This window comes from Pseudophryne corroboree, chromosome 2 (assembly GCF_028390025.1).
Source record: "Pseudophryne corroboree isolate aPseCor3 chromosome 2, aPseCor3.hap2, whole genome shotgun sequence".
Lineage (NCBI taxonomy): Eukaryota > Metazoa > Chordata > Amphibia > Anura > Myobatrachidae > Pseudophryne > Pseudophryne corroboree.
Window position 1 is genome coordinate 206,244,572 of NC_086445.1, and position 16,713 is coordinate 206,261,284.

General features: G+C 50.0%; 1 protein-coding gene across 1 annotated transcript in view; it reads left to right on the forward strand.

Annotated features, from left to right (window-relative positions):
* The first annotated feature begins 446 nt into the window (after window positions 1–446).
* Window positions 447–16,713, forward strand: part of ATF1 (activating transcription factor 1) — a 109,997-nt gene continuing 93,730 nt past the window's right edge. The window contains exon 1 of the mRNA XM_063952255.1: window positions 447–763. The gene's annotated coding sequence lies outside the window, so the exon portion shown is untranslated. The remainder of the gene's footprint in view (window positions 764–16,713) is intronic.

Sequence of the window (16,713 nt, forward strand, 5' to 3'; positions counted from 1 at the left end):
AAATGTGCGCAAACATGAATTAGGCCCATTGTTATGCAGCACTGTGCACTATACATTGAGTAATATACCTGCACTCTATAAATGGAATAAGTGCTTAGTCTGCAGTCTTTATGTGGTTAATACACTCCGGCCACAATCAGCAACAAATCAGCTGCATGAGCTAATCCCAACAGAGTGCCATTAGCCTGTGTGTCACGTAGTGTGAGCTCAGCATGCCGCAGCCAAGGTATACTCATCACAAAAGGCCCCTCTGTGTGAATTCCCCCTCCCCCAACAGAATAATGAGATCACCGCTGACGACAAGCAATACTAGGACTGTACCACCTAAGTGTTGCCCTGATGAGAGGGGGGGACTCAGGAAGACACGGGCACGGAACCTAAACAGAAAACAGTAACCATCCCCCTGCCTTAGTTTTCATACGGGCACCTGACTGAGCGGAAGAGGAACTGTCCCCCACCTTCCCCCAGCAGCAGCACGTCACCATGGCAGTGACGTCACCGAGTACGCTGACGTCAGGCAGAGGCCTACCGGACGTGGAGAGTGCTTCACCCCCCCGCGCTGATGAGGGCGCTCTGGCCTGTGTGTGTGTTCTTGGCCCTGCTGCTGGGATTGGAGGCCGCTCGGTTGGCTTTACGTGTGTGAGTCTGTGAGGTTCTTCCTGTGACGGGGTCCGGATAGGAGGCGGCTCCCCGGGGGACCCGAGACGTTCACCCCGGTGATTGGCTGGAGCGGATCCCTGAGCTGTGAGTTCAGAGGACGCAGGTAATTAAAGCAGCACAGCAGCCTGTGTGTAGGCGGAGCGCACCTGGCCGGAGGATGACTGTCTGACTACACCCCGTGTTCCCCCGGTCATATGCCCGATACCCGCTTCCACCCAGCTATGTGCCCGATTACCCACCGTGTCCCTCCCCCTATGCCCCGTGTACCCCCCCCCCTGCACCCCACGTCCCTCCCATTCATGTGCCTTCTACACCCTGTAACTTTCCATTCATGTGCCTTCTACACCCCGTGTCACCCATTCATATGCCTGATACCCGCTGCCACTGATACCCACCCCCCAGCTATGTACCTGATTTCTCAACGTGTTCCTCCCACTTATGACCCCCTCTACGCCCGGAGTAATCCCCACTACACCCCACGTCCCTGCTATTCATGTGCCTTCTCCACCCTGTGGCCTCCCATTCGTGTGCCTTCTCCACCCTGTGGCCTCCCATTCGTGTGCCTTCTCCACCCTGTGGCCTCCCATTCGTGTGCCTTCTCCACCCTGTGGCCTCCCATTCGTGTGCCTTCTCCACCCTGTGGCCTCCCATTCGTGTGCCTTCTCCACCCTGTAACTTTCCATTCATGTGCCTTCTACACCCCGTGTCACCCATTCATATGCTTGATACCCGCTGCCACTGATACCCACCCCCCAGCTATGTACCTGATTTCTCAACGTGTTCCTCCCACTTATGACCCCCTCTACGCCCGGAGTAATCCCCACTACACCCCACGTCCCTGCTATTCATGTGCCTTCTCCACTCTGTGGCCTCCCATTCGTGTGCCTTCTCCACCCTGTGGCCTCCCATTTGTGTGCCTTCTACCTCCACCCCGTGGCCTCCCATTTGTGTGCCTTCTACCTCCACCCCATGGCCTCCCATTGTGTGCCTTCTACCTCCACCCCGTGGCCTCCCATTTGTGTGCCTTCTACCCACCTCCACCCCGTGGCCTCCCATTTGTGTGCCTTCTACCCACCTCCACCCTGTGGCCTCCCATTTGTGTGCCTTCTACCCACCTCCACCCCGTGGCCTCCCATTTGTGTGCCTTCTACCCACCTCCACCCCGTGGCCTCCCATTTGTGTGCCTTCTACCCACCTCCACCCCGTGGCCTCCCATTTGTGTGCCTTCTACCTCCACCCCGTGGCCTCCCATTTGTGTGCCTTCTACCTCCACCCCGTGGCCTCCCATTTGTGTGCCTTCTACCCACCTCCACCCCGTGGCCTCCCATTTGTGTGCCTTCTACCCACCTCCACTCCGTGGCCTCCCATTTGTGTGCCTTCTACCCACCTCCACTCCGTGGCCTCCCATTTGTGTGCCTTCTACCCACCTCCACCCCGTGTGCTCTCATTCGTGTGCCATCTCCATCCTGCAATGCTCCTGACGACACCAAACTTTCCCTCCTCTCGCCAGTGGTGTGACTGATTACACCCTGACGTTATCCCCCCTCCAGTAATGTGCCTGACTACACACTGTGTTGTCTCCCCCCTCCCTTCAGTGGTGTGCCTGACTATGACCTGCGTTGCCCCAGTCGTGTTCTGGAGCTTTCTGCTTCTTTCAGCAATTATAGTCTGAGTCGGAACCTAATTCTTTGGTTGTTTGTGTGTAATCCCCGGCCCTCCTATAACTGTGACTCTCCCAGCACCATATACTGTGACATACAGTATGATGTGCTTGGTTCATGGAAATAGGTCACTAAGTAAAAGTGAAAATGAAAGTATAATAAATACATTTTATCTGTATGCTTATTGCCCAGGTGAGTGGTGTCCAGTGAAAGCTTTGTATATGGCCCAGAGTCCTGCTGCTTTGTTTTCTAAATTTCATTGCATGTCCCTTAGTGACCACAGATCATAGCTGATAATGGGGTCAATTCAGTGCAGATTGCCTAGCGCCAGGAATTAGCTCCTGGTGCTATTCAATTCAGCGCAATGTGACGCCCCACAAGAGGATTTCTCCTGGCACCCCTCTGGGGTTGCGAGCAATAATCCAGATAAAAGTGCTGATGCAATGCTGTTTCCTGCCCTTAGCACAGCGGAATCTGCATCGCACCGGGCATTTAAGTTGGAGAATGCCTGGTTCTCGTGACAAAACACCCTGTTTATTGTGCGAGAACCGGCCTTCTTCGACAAAACAGCGCGCTGAATTGAATAGCATCGGGAGCTAATTCCCAGCACTATTCAATCCGTGCTGAATTCAAGCCCAGTGACTGTGATGCTTTTTATGTTGTCACAGAGAGAACTTCATTACTTGGAGTGCCCCAGGGACACGTGCTTTATTCCCCAGTTCACTAGGCGCTTGTTATATCACTGGCTATTGGGCCAACACACAAATCATCTGCCTATGAACACTAAATAAAGACAATGAAAACAGGTCCACAATTTATATTGGAGGGTTTTAATGTTTTTAGTTCTACTCTACTATAAACTTATTTTTATTGTTGGATTGACCTGTTTTGAACTGGCTAATTGCAAGCAAGTGCTGGAGACTCTGCAGGACACGTGACCTTATAATGTTGCACAGATAGAGCATTTGGGATGTAGTTAGCATCCTGATGGATGGGATGCCGGTGGTCAGAAGGCCGACGCTGGAATCCCTGTGTGTGTGGTTGGGGGGGGGGGGGGGGGTGTTAGGCTGCTGGAGGGGGTGGTTAGGGGGAGCGTAAGGGGTAGGCTTAGCTTAGTTTGCCAAAAGTGTTGTCTTGTCAGCATCAGTTTTGTGTCTGCTGGCATCCTGACTACCAGGACTCCGTACCCAACCTGAACATTAGACAACCATATACTGTGTACAGGTTGAGTATCCCTTATCCAAAATGCTTGGGACCAGAAGTATTTTGGATATCGGATTTTTCCGTATTTTGGAATAATTGCATACCATAGTGAGATATCATGGCGATGGGACCTAAGTCTAAGCATAGAATGCATTTATGTTTCATATACACCTTATACACACAGCCTGATGGTAATTTTAGCCAATATTTTTAATAACTTTGTGCATTAAACAAAGTGTGTGTACATTCACACAATTCATTTATGTTTCATATACATCATATACGTACAGCCTGAAGGTCATGTAATACAATATTTTTTAATAACTTTGTGTGTTAAACAAAGTTTGTGTATATTGAGCCAACAGAAAACAAAGGTTTCACTATCTCACTCTCACTCAAAATATTCCATATTTCGGAATATTCCGTATTTTGGAATATTTGGATATGGGATACTCAACCTGTATTAGCAAAGTTTGAAGAAAAAAAAAAAAGACATTTCGGGCGGTATTCAAATGATATATCACGCCCAATCTCCTTTCTAAAGTGATCCCCGTTATCACTCATATTGTGCCCATAGTAATCAGGTTTAGCTGCATAAGGGGTTGGGTGCCATCGTTACCCGGGGGGGGGGGGGCGAGCTGAAATGATTATACTATGCCCGTCAGCAGGAACAGAACGGGTGTGGAAGAGGGTGAAAAGAATTTAATACCGCCCTTAGCATGAATTGTGGAAGACTGATACAAATTGTAATAAAACTCAGATTTTTCTCTCCAACTTTTTAACCTAATGGCCGCAGATACACAAAATATATAAACATGAGCAATTGATTTCTTTTTCTCTGACGTCCTAGTGGATGCTGGGAACTCCGTAAGGACCATGGGGAATAGCGGCTCCGCAGGAGACTGGGCACAAAAGTAAAAGCTTTAGGACTACCTGGTGTGCACTGGCTCCTCCCCCTATGACCCTCCTCCAAGCCTGTTAGATTTTTGTGCCCGAACGAGAAGGGTGCATACTAGGTGGCTCTCCTGAGCTGCTTAGTGAAAAAGTTTAAGTTAGGTTTTTTATTTTCAGTGAGTCCTGCTGGCAACAGGCTCACTGCATCGAGGGACTAAGGGGAGAAGAAGCGAACTCACCTGCGTGCAGAGTGGATTGGGCTTCTTAGGCTACTGGACATTAGCTCCAGAGGGACCGATCACAGGCCCAGCCATGGATGGGTCCCAGAGCCTTGCCGCCGGCCCCCTTACAGAGCCAGAAGACAGAAGAGGTCCGGAAAATCGGCGGCAGAAGACGTCCTGTCTTCAACAAGGTAGCGCACAGCACCGCAGCTGTGCGCCATTGCTCTCAGCACACTTCACACTCCGGTCACTGAGGGTGCAGGGCGCTGGGGGGGGGGCGCCCTGAGACGCAATAAAAACACCTTGGATGGCGAAAAATGCATCACATATAGCTCCTGGGCTATATGGATGCATTTAACCCCTGCCAGTTTTCCTTAAAAAAGCGGGAGAAAGGCCGCCGAGAAGGGGGCGGAGCCTATCTCCTCAGCACACAAGCGCCATTTTCCCTCACAGCTCCGCTGGAAGGACGTCTCCCTGACTCTCCCCTGCAGTCCTGCACTACAGAAACAGGGTAAAACAAGAGAGGGGGGGCACTAAATTGGCATAAGAATCTATACAGCAGCTATATAAGGGAGAAACACTTATATAAGGTTGTCCCTATACATTATTATATATATATAGCGCTCTGGTGTGTGCTGGCAAACTCTCCCTCTGTCTCCCCAAAGGGCTAGTGGGGTCCTGTCCTCTATCAGAGCATTCCCTGTGTGTGTGCTGTGTGTCGGTACGTTTGTGTCGACATGTATGAGGAGGAAAATGGTGTGGAGGCGGAGCAATTGCCTGTAATAGTGATGTCACCCCCTAGGGAGTCGACACCTGACTGGATGGTCTTATGGAAGGAATTACGTGATAGCGTCAGCACTTTACAAAAGACTGTTGACGACATGAGACAGCCGGCAAATCAGCTAGTGCCTGTCCAGGCGTCTCAAACACAGTCAGGGGCTCTAAAGCGCCCGTTACCTCAGATGGTCGACACAGACCCAGACACGGACACTGACTCCAGTGTCGACGGTGAGGAGACAAACGTGACTTCCAGTAGGGCCACACGTTACATGATCACGGCAATGAAGGAGGTTTTGAACATTTCTGATACTACAAGTACCACAAAAAAGGGTATTATGTGGGGTGTGAAAAAACTACCCGTAGTTTTTCCTGAGTCAGATGAATTAAATGAGGTGTGTGATGAAGCGTGGGTTTCCCCCGATAAAAAACTGATAATTTCTAAAAAATTATTGGCATTATACCCTTTCCCGCCAGAGGTTAAGGCGCGTTGGGAAACACCCCCTAGGGTAGATAAAGCGCTCACACGCTTATCAAAACAAGTGGCGTTACCGTCTCCTGATACGGCCGCCCTCAAGGAACCAGCTGATAGGAAGCTGGAAAATATCCTAAAAAGTATATACACACATACTGGTGTTATACTGCGACCAGCAATCGCCTCAGCCTGGATGTGCAGTGCTGGGGTGGCTTGGTCGGATTCCCTGACTGAAAATATTGATACCCTGGATAGGGACAGTATATTATTGACTATAGAGCATTTAAAGGATGCATTTCTATATATGCGAGATGCACAGAGGGATATTTGCACTCTGGCATCAAGAGTAAGTGCGCTGTCCATTTCTGCCAGAAGAGGGTTATGGACGCGACAGTGGTCAGGTGATGCGGATTCCAAACGGCATATGGAAGTATTGCCGTATAAAGGGGAGGAGTTATTTGGGGTTGGTCTATCGGACCTGGTGGCCACGGCAAGGGCTGGGAAATCCACCTTTTTACCCCAGGTCACCTCTCAGCAGAAAAAGACGCCGTCTTTTCAGGCTCAGTCCTTTCGTCCCCATAAGGGCAAGCGAGCAAAAGGCTCCTCATTTCTGCCCCGGGGCAGAGGAAGGGGAAAAAGACTGCATCAGGCAGCCTCTTCCCAGGAACAGAAGCCCTCCCCCGCTTCTGCCAAGTCCTCAGCATGACGCTGGGGCCTTACAAGCGGACTCAGGCACGGTGGGGGGCCGTCTCAAGAATTTCAGAGCGCAGTGGGCTCACTCGCAAGTGGACCCCTGGATCCTGCAGGTAGTATCTCAGGGGTACAAATTGGAATTCGAGACGTCTCCCCCTCGCCGGTTCCTGAAGTCTGCTTTACCAACGTCTCCCTCCGACAGGGAGGCGGTATTGGAAGCCATTCACAAGCTGTATTCCCAGCAGGTGATAATCAAGGTACCCCTCCTGCAACAGGGAAAGGGGTATTATTCCACGCTGTTTGTGGTGCCGAAGCCAGACGGCTCGGTGAGACCTATTTTAAATCTGAAATCCTTGAACACTTACATACAAAGGTTCAAATTCAAGATGGAGTCACTCAGAGCAGTGATAGTGAACCTGGAAGAAGGGGACTATATGGTGTCTCTGGACATCAAGGATGCTTACCTCCATGTCCCAATTTGCCCTTCTCACCAAGGGTACCTCAGGTTTGTGGTACAGAACTGTCATTATCAGTTTCAGACGCTGCCGTTTGGATTGTCCACGGCACCCCGGGTCTTTACCAAGGTAATGGCCGAAATGATGATTCTTCTTCGAAGAAAAGGCGTCTTAATTATCCCTTACTTGGACGATCTCCTGATAAGGGCAAGGTCCAGGGAACAGTTAGAGGTCGGAGTAGCACTATCTCAAGTAGTGTTACGACAGCACGGGTGGATTCTAAATATTCCAAAATCGCAGCTGATTCCGACGACACGTCTGCTGTTCCTAGGAATGATTCTGGACACAGTCCAGAAAAAGGTGTTTCTCCCGGAGGAGAAAGCCAGGGAGTTATCCGAGCTAGTCAGGAACCTCCTAAAACCAGGTCAAGTGTCAGTGCATCAATGCACAAGGGTCCTGGGAAAAATGGTGGCTTCTTACGAAGCGATTCCATTCGGCAGATTCCACGCAAGAACCTTTCAGTGGGATCTGCTGGACCAATGGTCCGGATCGCATCTTCAGATGCATCAGCGGATAACCCTGTCTCCAAGGACAAGGGTGTCTCTCCTGTGGTGGTTGCAGAGTGCTCATCTTCTAGAGGGCCGCAGATTCGGCATTCAGGACTGGGTCCTGGTGACCACGGATGCCAGCCTGAGAGGCTGGGGAGCAGTCACACAGGGAAGAAATTTCCAGGGCTTGTGGTCAAGCATGGAAACGTCATTTCACATAAATATCCTGGAACTAAGGGCCATTTGCAATGCCCTAAGTCAAGCAAGGCCTCTGCTTCAGGGTCAGCCGGTGTTGATCCAGTCGGACAACATCACGGCAGTCGCCCACGTAAACAGACAGGGCGGCACAAGAAGCAGGAGAGCGATGGCAGAAGCTGCAAGGATTCTTCGCTGGGCGGAAAATCATGTGATAGCACTGTCAGCAGTGTTCATTCCCGGAGTGGACAACTGGGAAGCAGATTTTCTCAGCAGACACGATCTCCACCCGGGAGAGTGGGGACTTCATCCAGAAGTCTTCCAATTGATTGTAAACCGTTAGGAAAAACCAAAGGTGGACATGATGGCGTCCCGCCTCAACAAAAAACTAGACAGGTATTGCGCCAGGTCAAGGGACCCTCAGGCAATAGCGGTGGACGCTCTGGTAACACCGTGGGTGTACCAGTCAGTGTATGTGTTCCCTCCTCTGCCTCTCATACCCAAGGTACTGAGGATTATAAGACGGAGAGGAGTAAGAACTATACTCGTGGCTACGGATTGGCCAAGAAGGACTTGGTACCCGGAACTTCAGGAGATGCTCACGGAGGATCCGTGGCCTCTACCGCTAAGAAGGGACCTGCTTCAGCAAGGACCCTGTCTGTTCCAAGACTTACCGCGGCTGCGTTTGACGGCATGGCGGTTGAACGCCGGATCCTGAAGGAGAAAGGCATTCCAGATGAAGTCATCCCTACCCTGATCAAAGCCAGGAAGGATGTAACTGCACAACATTATCACCGTATTTGGAGGAAATCTGTTGCGTGGTGCGAGGCCAGGAAGGCCCCGACAGAGGAATTTCAACTAGGTCGTTTCCTGCATTTCCTGCAAACAGGACTGTCCATGGGCCTAAAAGTAGGATCCATTAAGGTTCAAATTTCGGCCTTGTCGATTTTCTTCCAGAAAGAATTGGCTTCAGTTCCTGAAGTCCAGACTTTTGTAAAGGGGGTACTGCATATACAGCCTCCCTTTGTGCCTCCAGTGGCACCCTGGGATCTCAATGTGGTTTTGGGATTCCTAAAATCACATTGGTTCGAACCACTTGCCACAGTGGATTTAAAATATCTCACATGGAAAGTGGTAATGCTGTTAGCCCTGGCTTCAGCCAGGCGTGTCTCAGAATTGGCGGCTTTATCCTATAAAAGCCCTTACCTAAATTTTCATACGGACAGGGCAGAATTGAGGACTCGTCCTCAATTTCTCCCTAAGGTGGTTTCAGCATTTCACTTGAACCAGCCTATTGTGGTGCCTGCGGCTACTAGGGACTTGGAGGACTCCAAGTTGCTGGACGTAGTCAGGGCCCTGAAAATATGTTTCCAGGACGGCTGGAGTCAGAAAATCTGACTCGCTGTTTATACTGTATGCACCCAACAAGCTGGGTGCTCCTGCTTCTAAGCAGACTATTGCTCGTTGGATTTGTAGTACAATTCAGCTTGCACATTCTGTGGCAGGCCTGCCACAGCCAAAATCTGTAAAAGCCCATTCCACAAGGAAAGTGGGCTCATCTTGGGCGGCTGCCCGAGGGGTCTCGGCTTTACAACTTTGCCGAGCAGCTACTTGGTCAGGGGCAAACACGTTTGCTAAATTCTACAAATTTGATACCCTGGCTGAGGAGGACCTGGAGTTCTCTCATTCGGTGCTGCAGAGTCATCCGCACTCTCCCGCCCGTTTGGGAGCTTTGGTATAATCCCCATGGTCCTTACGGAGTTCCCAGCATCCACTTAGGACGTCAGAGAAAATAAGAATTTACTTACCGATAATTCTATTTCTCGTAGTCCGTAGTGGATGCTGGGCGCCCATTCCAAGTGCTGATTGTCTGCAATACTTGTACATAGTTATTGTTAACTAAATCGGGTTATTATTGTTGTGAGCCATCTTTTCAGAGGCTCCTCTGTTATCATGCTGTTAACTGGGTTCAGATCACAGGTTGTACGGTGTGATTGGTGTGGCTGGTATGAGTCTTACCCGGGATTCAATATCCTTCCTTATTGTGTACGCTCGTCCGGGCACAGTATCCTAACTGAGGCTTGTAGGAGGGTCATAGGGGGAGGAGCCAGTGCACACCAGGTAGTCCTAAAGCTTTTACTTTTGTGCCCAGTCTCCTGCGGAGCCGCTATTCCCCATGGTCCTTACGGAGTTCCCAGCATCCACTACGGACTACGAGAAATAGAATTATCGGTAAGTAAATTCTTATTTTTTGAATGCTGTTGTGTCAGTTGGTTTATTGTTCATTATATAAAATCCAGACCATTTGTGTGCGCTATCTGTATAGTACTGTTCAGATGTATATGCATACATCTCCTGTCACTGCTCAGGCTTCTAACCCCAAATGCCCCTTTAATACATTTAAAGCTTTTCTCAACCCTCCTAGACCAATCCCTCTGAATACCATCAGTGCCCAAGATCTTGCTGCATACTTCAAGGACACATGTTATCCCCTTCCCTGAGCAACAACCTGCTAAATTCCTTAGTTACTACCTTCTTTTAATTATACTGCTCCCTCTGGGCCCCCTGCGGTACATTCTCACAAACGTGCTCTTGCCCAAATTATGCAGGATGACACGGATACCGATTCTGACACAGCAGACGGTGATGGGGATGTGTCGAGGGGGGCGGCATCACTTGCTAAGGGCGTGCAGTTGATGATTGAGGCCATGCGGGATGTGTTACATATTTCTGACACACCTCCTGAGCAAGTTGAGGAGGCCTTTTTCACAGACCGTAAGAAAGGCCCTCTCACCTTCCCGGCATCTAAGGAATTAAATGCTATCTTTGAAAAAAGCCTGGGAAAACCCGGAGAAAAAAATTCCAGATCCCTAAAAGGGTTCTGGTTGCTTTTCCCTTCCCGGAAGATGATAGAAAAGAATGGGAGTCCTCGCCTATCGTTGACGCTTCTGTCTCTAGGCTGTCAAAACAGGTGGTCTTACCAGTCCCGGGATCCACGGCGTTGAAAGGCTCGGCAGATCGCAAAGTGGATGCTACGCTCAAATCCATATACACTGCTTCAGGGGCTATACTGCCGCCTACTATTGCCTGTGCATGGATTTCAAAAACTATAGCAAAGTGTTCAATCACTCTGCAGGAGGACTTGAGTACGATGGACAAAGGTGACGTTGATTTATTTTTACGTAACATACAGGATTCTGCAGGATTCCTGGTAGAATCCATGAAGGATCTGGGTTCCATGGCTGCGGGGATCTCCTCCATGGCCGTCTCGGCTCGCAGGGGTCTCTGGCTGCGCCAATGGTCTGCAGACGCGGAATCCAGGAAAAGTGTGGAGAGCCTACCCTATACAGGTCAGGCTCTGTTTGGGGAGGCGCTGGATGCGTGGATTGCCACGGCTACTGCGGGTAAGTCTCCTTTTCTCCCCTCAGCTGCACCGGCTACGAAGAAGCCTTTTACTTCCTACACATCACAGTCCTTTCGGCCCGCTAGGCCTAGAAAGCGCAAGCCCTCTCACACCTTCTTTAGAGGTGGTTGTGCCAAATCCAAAAAGCTTGCTCCCGCAGGTTCCTAGGACCAGAAGCCTGCTTCTGGTACTTCAAAGTCCTCAGCATGATGGTGGACTGCAAAGCCTGGAGGAAGGTCAGGTGGGAGCAGGACTCTGGCATTTCAGCCACGTCTGGGTGTCGTCTGGCCTGGACCCCTGGATACAGGATATTGTGTCCCGGGGGTACAGGCTGGAGTTTCAAACTCTCCCACCTCACCGATTCTTCAAATCAGGCTTGCCGGCTTTGCCGGCAGACAGAGCTATTCTACTGGACGCTATCCGAAAATTGATAGTGTCCGAGGTCATTGTTCCAGTTCCACTGGGAGCCCCAATTAGTGCGCAGTGTTCCCTCGTATGGCTCGCTTCACTCACCAGGTTACTATTCCCAATCGTAGTCCATGTGGATCGTAAAGTATGAAAAAGTTTAATTTATTTAAAGGGAAAAAAACCTCATGTTGACCTTTTGCAGGTGTCGACCTAATGCATGTTGACCAATAGTGGTCAACTTATTGAGTGTCGACCTAAGGACCGTATCCCTTTTATAATCTAAGGAGGAGGGGCATGCATGGCTGACACAGAGAAGAACAAGTGAATGAGGAGTATGGTGGGTTAGGAAGAGAGCTGAAAGACTTTAATAAAGAATTGGATTTTGAGAGCCCATTTGAAGCTTTTGAGTGAAGCGCAGCATGTTGAAAATCCTCAGAACAACAAAACAAAAATTGCTGTGCCTGTGTCTAGCAATTATTCGTTTAGCCGGTCTTAATGACCCGAACCTGGAATTAATGGTGTAAGGAGCACGTTCGCCTCTATAAGGAGTTGTGTGGTACTCCTACCTATATAGACCAAGAAAATAAATTAATAGAGGCGCTCATTGCATTTAAACACCATAACTTCCTGAATTCTGATACGACCAAAGAGTCAAATAAATTTGTACGATAAATATTTAATGATCACAATAATCCAATAAAATACCACTTGATTAAAACAAGTACATACCGTATTTTTCGGACCATAAGACGCACCTAGTTTTTAGAGTAAGTAAACTGGAAAAAAAAAAGAACACACACACACACACACACACACTCTCTCTCTCTCTCTCTCTCTCTCTCTCTCTCTCTCTCGACAGTACCAGTGGTTCCCCGCGTCCAGGCTCTCAGCTAACGCTTGCCCCGGGTGCACTCCTGAGGACCAAGGAGGTGTGGGGTAGATGCCGGGCTTTGAGATGCGCCGCGCTCTGCTGATGACGGCGCAGCATCCAGGACCCGCCGGTTCCCCCATGTCCAGGCACTCAGCTAACGCTGCCTGCAGGGAAACTCCTGAGGAGGGAGGAGGTGTGGGGGAGCGGGGGGGGGGGGAGTCACATGATGCCGGGCTCTGCTGCTGGGCTCTGAGATGCGCCGCGCTCTGCTGATGACGGCTCAGCAGCAGCAGCAGCAGCATCCAGGACCCGCCGCTACACGCGAACTCCATCTGCATCTGCTCTTATTCGCTCCATAAGACGCACATACTTTTTCCCCCACATTTTTGGGGAGAAAAAGTGCGTCTTATGGTCCGAAAAATACGGTAGGTTATTAATAATAAGATTTTACTCACCGGTAAATCTATTTCTCGTAGTCTGTAGTGGATGCTGGGGACTCCGTAAGGACCATGGGGAATAGACGGGCTCCGCAGGAGACTGGGCACTCTAAGAAAGAATTAGGACTACTGGTGTGCACTGGCTCCTCCCTCTATGCCCCTCCTCCAGACCTCAGTTAAGGAAACTGTGCCCGGAAGAGCTGACATTACAAGGAAAGGATTTTGGAATCCAGGGTAACACTCATACCAGCCACACCAATCACACCATATAACTTGTGATAACATACCCAGTTAACAGTATGAACAACAACAGAGCATCAGCCAACCTGATGCCAACATAACATAACATAACCCTTTATTAAGCAATAACCATATACAAGTATTGCAGAAGAAGTCCGCACTTGGGACGGGCGCCCAGCATCCACTACGGACTACGAGAAATAGATTTACCGGTGAGTAAAATCTTATTTTCTCTAACGTCCTAGTGGATGCTGGGGACTCCGTAAGGACCATGGGGATTATACCATAGCTCCCAAACGGGCGGGAGAGTGCGGATGACTGTGCAGCACCGAATGAGCAAACACAAGGTCCTCCTCAGCTAGGGTATCAAACTTGTAGAATTTTGCAAAAGTGTTTGAACCCGACCAAGTTGCTGCTCGGCAAAGCTGTAATGCCGAGACCCCTCAGGCAGCCGCCCAAGAAGAACCCACCCTCCTTGTGGAATGGGCTTTTACTGATTTTGGATGCGGCAATCCAGCCGCAGAATGAGCCTGCTGAATCGTGTTACAGATCCAGCGAGCAATAGTTTGCTTTGAAGCAGGCGCACCCAGCTTGTTGGATGCATACAGAATAAACAGCGACTCAGTTTCCCTGACTCCAGCCGTTCTGGCTACATAAATCTTCAAAGCCCTGATTACATCTAGTAACTTGGAATCCTCCAAATCACGAGTAGCCGCAGGCACCACAATAGGTTGGTTCAAATGAAAAGATGACACCACCTTTGGCAGAAATTGCGGACGAGTCCGTAATTCTGCCCTGTCCATATGGAAAACCAGATAGGGGCTTTTACATGACAAAGCCGCCAATTCTGACACTCGCCTAGCCGAAGCTAAGGCCAATAGCAAGACCACTTTCCACGTGAGATATTTTAACTCCACGGTCTTAAGTGGCTCAAACCAGTGAGATTTCAGGAAACTCAACACCACGTTAAGATCTCAAGGTGCCACTGGTGGCACAAAAGGGGGGCTGAATATGCAGCACTCCCTTTACAAAGGTCTGAACTTCAGGAAGAGAAGCCAGTTCCCTATGACAGAAAATGGATAGGACCGAAATCTGGACCTTGATGGACCCTAATTTAAGCCCATAGTCACTCCCGACTGTAGGAAGTGAAGGAACGGCCCAGCTGGAATTCCTCCGTCGGGGCCTTCCTGGCCTCACACCAAGCAACATATTTTCGCCATATACGGTGATAATGTTTTGCTGTCACGTCTTTCCTAGCCTGTATCAGCGTAGGAATAACTTCATCCGGAATGCCTTTCTCCGCTAGGATCCGGCGTTCAACCGCCATGCCGTCAAACGCAGCCGCGGTAAGTCTTGGAACAGACAGGGCCCCTGTTGCAACAGATCCTGTCTGAGAGGCAGAGGCCATGGGTCCTCTGTGAGCATTTCTTGCAGTTCCGGATACCAAGTCCTTCTTTGCCAATCTGGAACAATGAGTATTGTTCTCACTCCTCTTTTTCTTACGATTCTCAGCAAGGAAGAGGAGGAAACACATAAACCGACTCGAACACCCACGGTGTCACTAGAGCGTCCACAGCTATCGCCTGAGGGTCTCTTGACCTGGCGCAATACCTTTGTAGCTTTTTGTTTAGGCGGGATGCCATTATGTCCACCTGTGGCAGTTCCCATCAATTTGTAATCTGTGTGAAGACTTCTTGATGAAGTCCCCACTCTCCCGGGTGGAGGTCGTGCCTGCTGAGGAAGTCTGCTTCCCAGTTGTCCACTCCCGGAATGAACACTGCTGACAGTGCTCTCACGTGATTTTCCGCCCAGCAAAGAATTCTGGTGGCTTCCGCCATCGCCACCCTGCTCCCTGTGCCGCCTTGGCGGTTTACATGAGCCACTGCGGTGATGTTGTCTGATTAAATCAGCACCGATTTGTCGCAAAGCAGGGACTCTGCTTGACTTAGGGCGTTGTATATGGCCCTTAGTTCTAGGATATTGATGTGAAGGCAAGTCTCCTGACTTGACCACAGACCCTGGAAATTTCTTCCCTGTGTGACTGCCACCCACCCTCGGAGGCTTGCATCCGTGGTCACCAGGACCCAGTCCTGAATGCTGAATCTTCGGCCCTCGAGAAGGTGAGCACTCTGCAGCCACCACAGAAGAGACACCCTGGCCCTGGGGGATAGGGTGATCAGCCGATGCATCTGTAGATGTGATCCGGACCACTTGTCCAACAGATCCCATTGAAAGGGCTTTGCATGGAACCTGCCGAAGGGAATGGCCTCGTAAGATGCCACCATCTTTTCCCAGGACTCGCGTGCAGTGATGCACCTACACCCGTTTTGGTTTAAGAGGTCTCTGACCAGTGTCATGAGTTCCTGAGCCTTCTCCGTCGGGAGAAAAACCTTCTTCTGGTCTGTGTCCAGAATCATGCCCAGAAAGGGCAGACGCGTCGTAGGAATCAGCTGCGATTTTGGAATATTCAGAATCCAGCCGTGCTGTTGTAACACTTCCCGAGAGCGTGCTACGCTGATCAGCAACTGCTCTCTGGACCTTACCTTTATGAGGAGATCGTCCAAGTATGGGATAATTGTGACTCCCTGCTTTCGCAGGAGCACCATCATTTCCGTCATTACCTTGGTAAATATTCTCGGTGCCGTGGAGAGACCAAACGGCAACGTCTGGAATTGGTAATGACAATCCTGTACCACAAATCTGAGGTACTCCTGATGAGGTGGATAAATGGGGACATGCAGGTAAGCATCCTTTATGTCCAGAGACAACATAAAATCCCCCTCTTCCAGGCTTGCAATGACCGCTCTGAGCGATTCCATCTTGAACTTGAACCTTTTCAGGTAAATGTTCAGGCATTTTAAATTCAAAATGGGTCTGACCGAACCATCTGGTTTCGGTACCACAAACATTGTGAAATAGTAACCCCTTCCCTGTTGAAGGAGGGTAACCTGTGCCACCACCTGCTGGAGATATAATTTGTGAATTGCCTGTAACACTAATTCCCTCTCTAAGGGGGAAGCTGGCAGGGCCGTCGGTGAGGGGGCATCTCCTCAAAGTCCAGCTTGCATCCCTGAGACACAATATCTATTGCCCAGGGATCTAACAGGGAGTGAACCCACTTGTGGCTGAACTTACGCAGGCGTGCCCCCACCGGGCCTAGCTCCGCCTGTGGAGCCCCAGCGACATGCGGTGGATTTTTGTAGAGGCCGGGGAGGACTTCTGTTCCTGGGACCTAGCTGTGTTGTGCAGCTTCCTTCCTCTGCCCCTGCCTCTGGCAAGAAAGGACGCACCTCGGACTTTCTTGTTTCTTTGTTCGAAAGGCTGCATTTGATAATGTCGTGCTTTCCTAGGCTGTGCAGGAATATACGGCAAAATATCAGAATTACCAGCTATAGCTGTGGAGACCAGGTCCGAGAACCCTTCTCCACACAATCATCAGCCTTGCATATGCCTCTTTAAGTCGGCATCATCTGTCCATTGCATATTCTACAGGACACGTCAAGCAGAAATCGACATAGCTGTGTCTCTAGGACCCAGTATACTCATGTCTCTTTGGGCATGTTTTACTTATT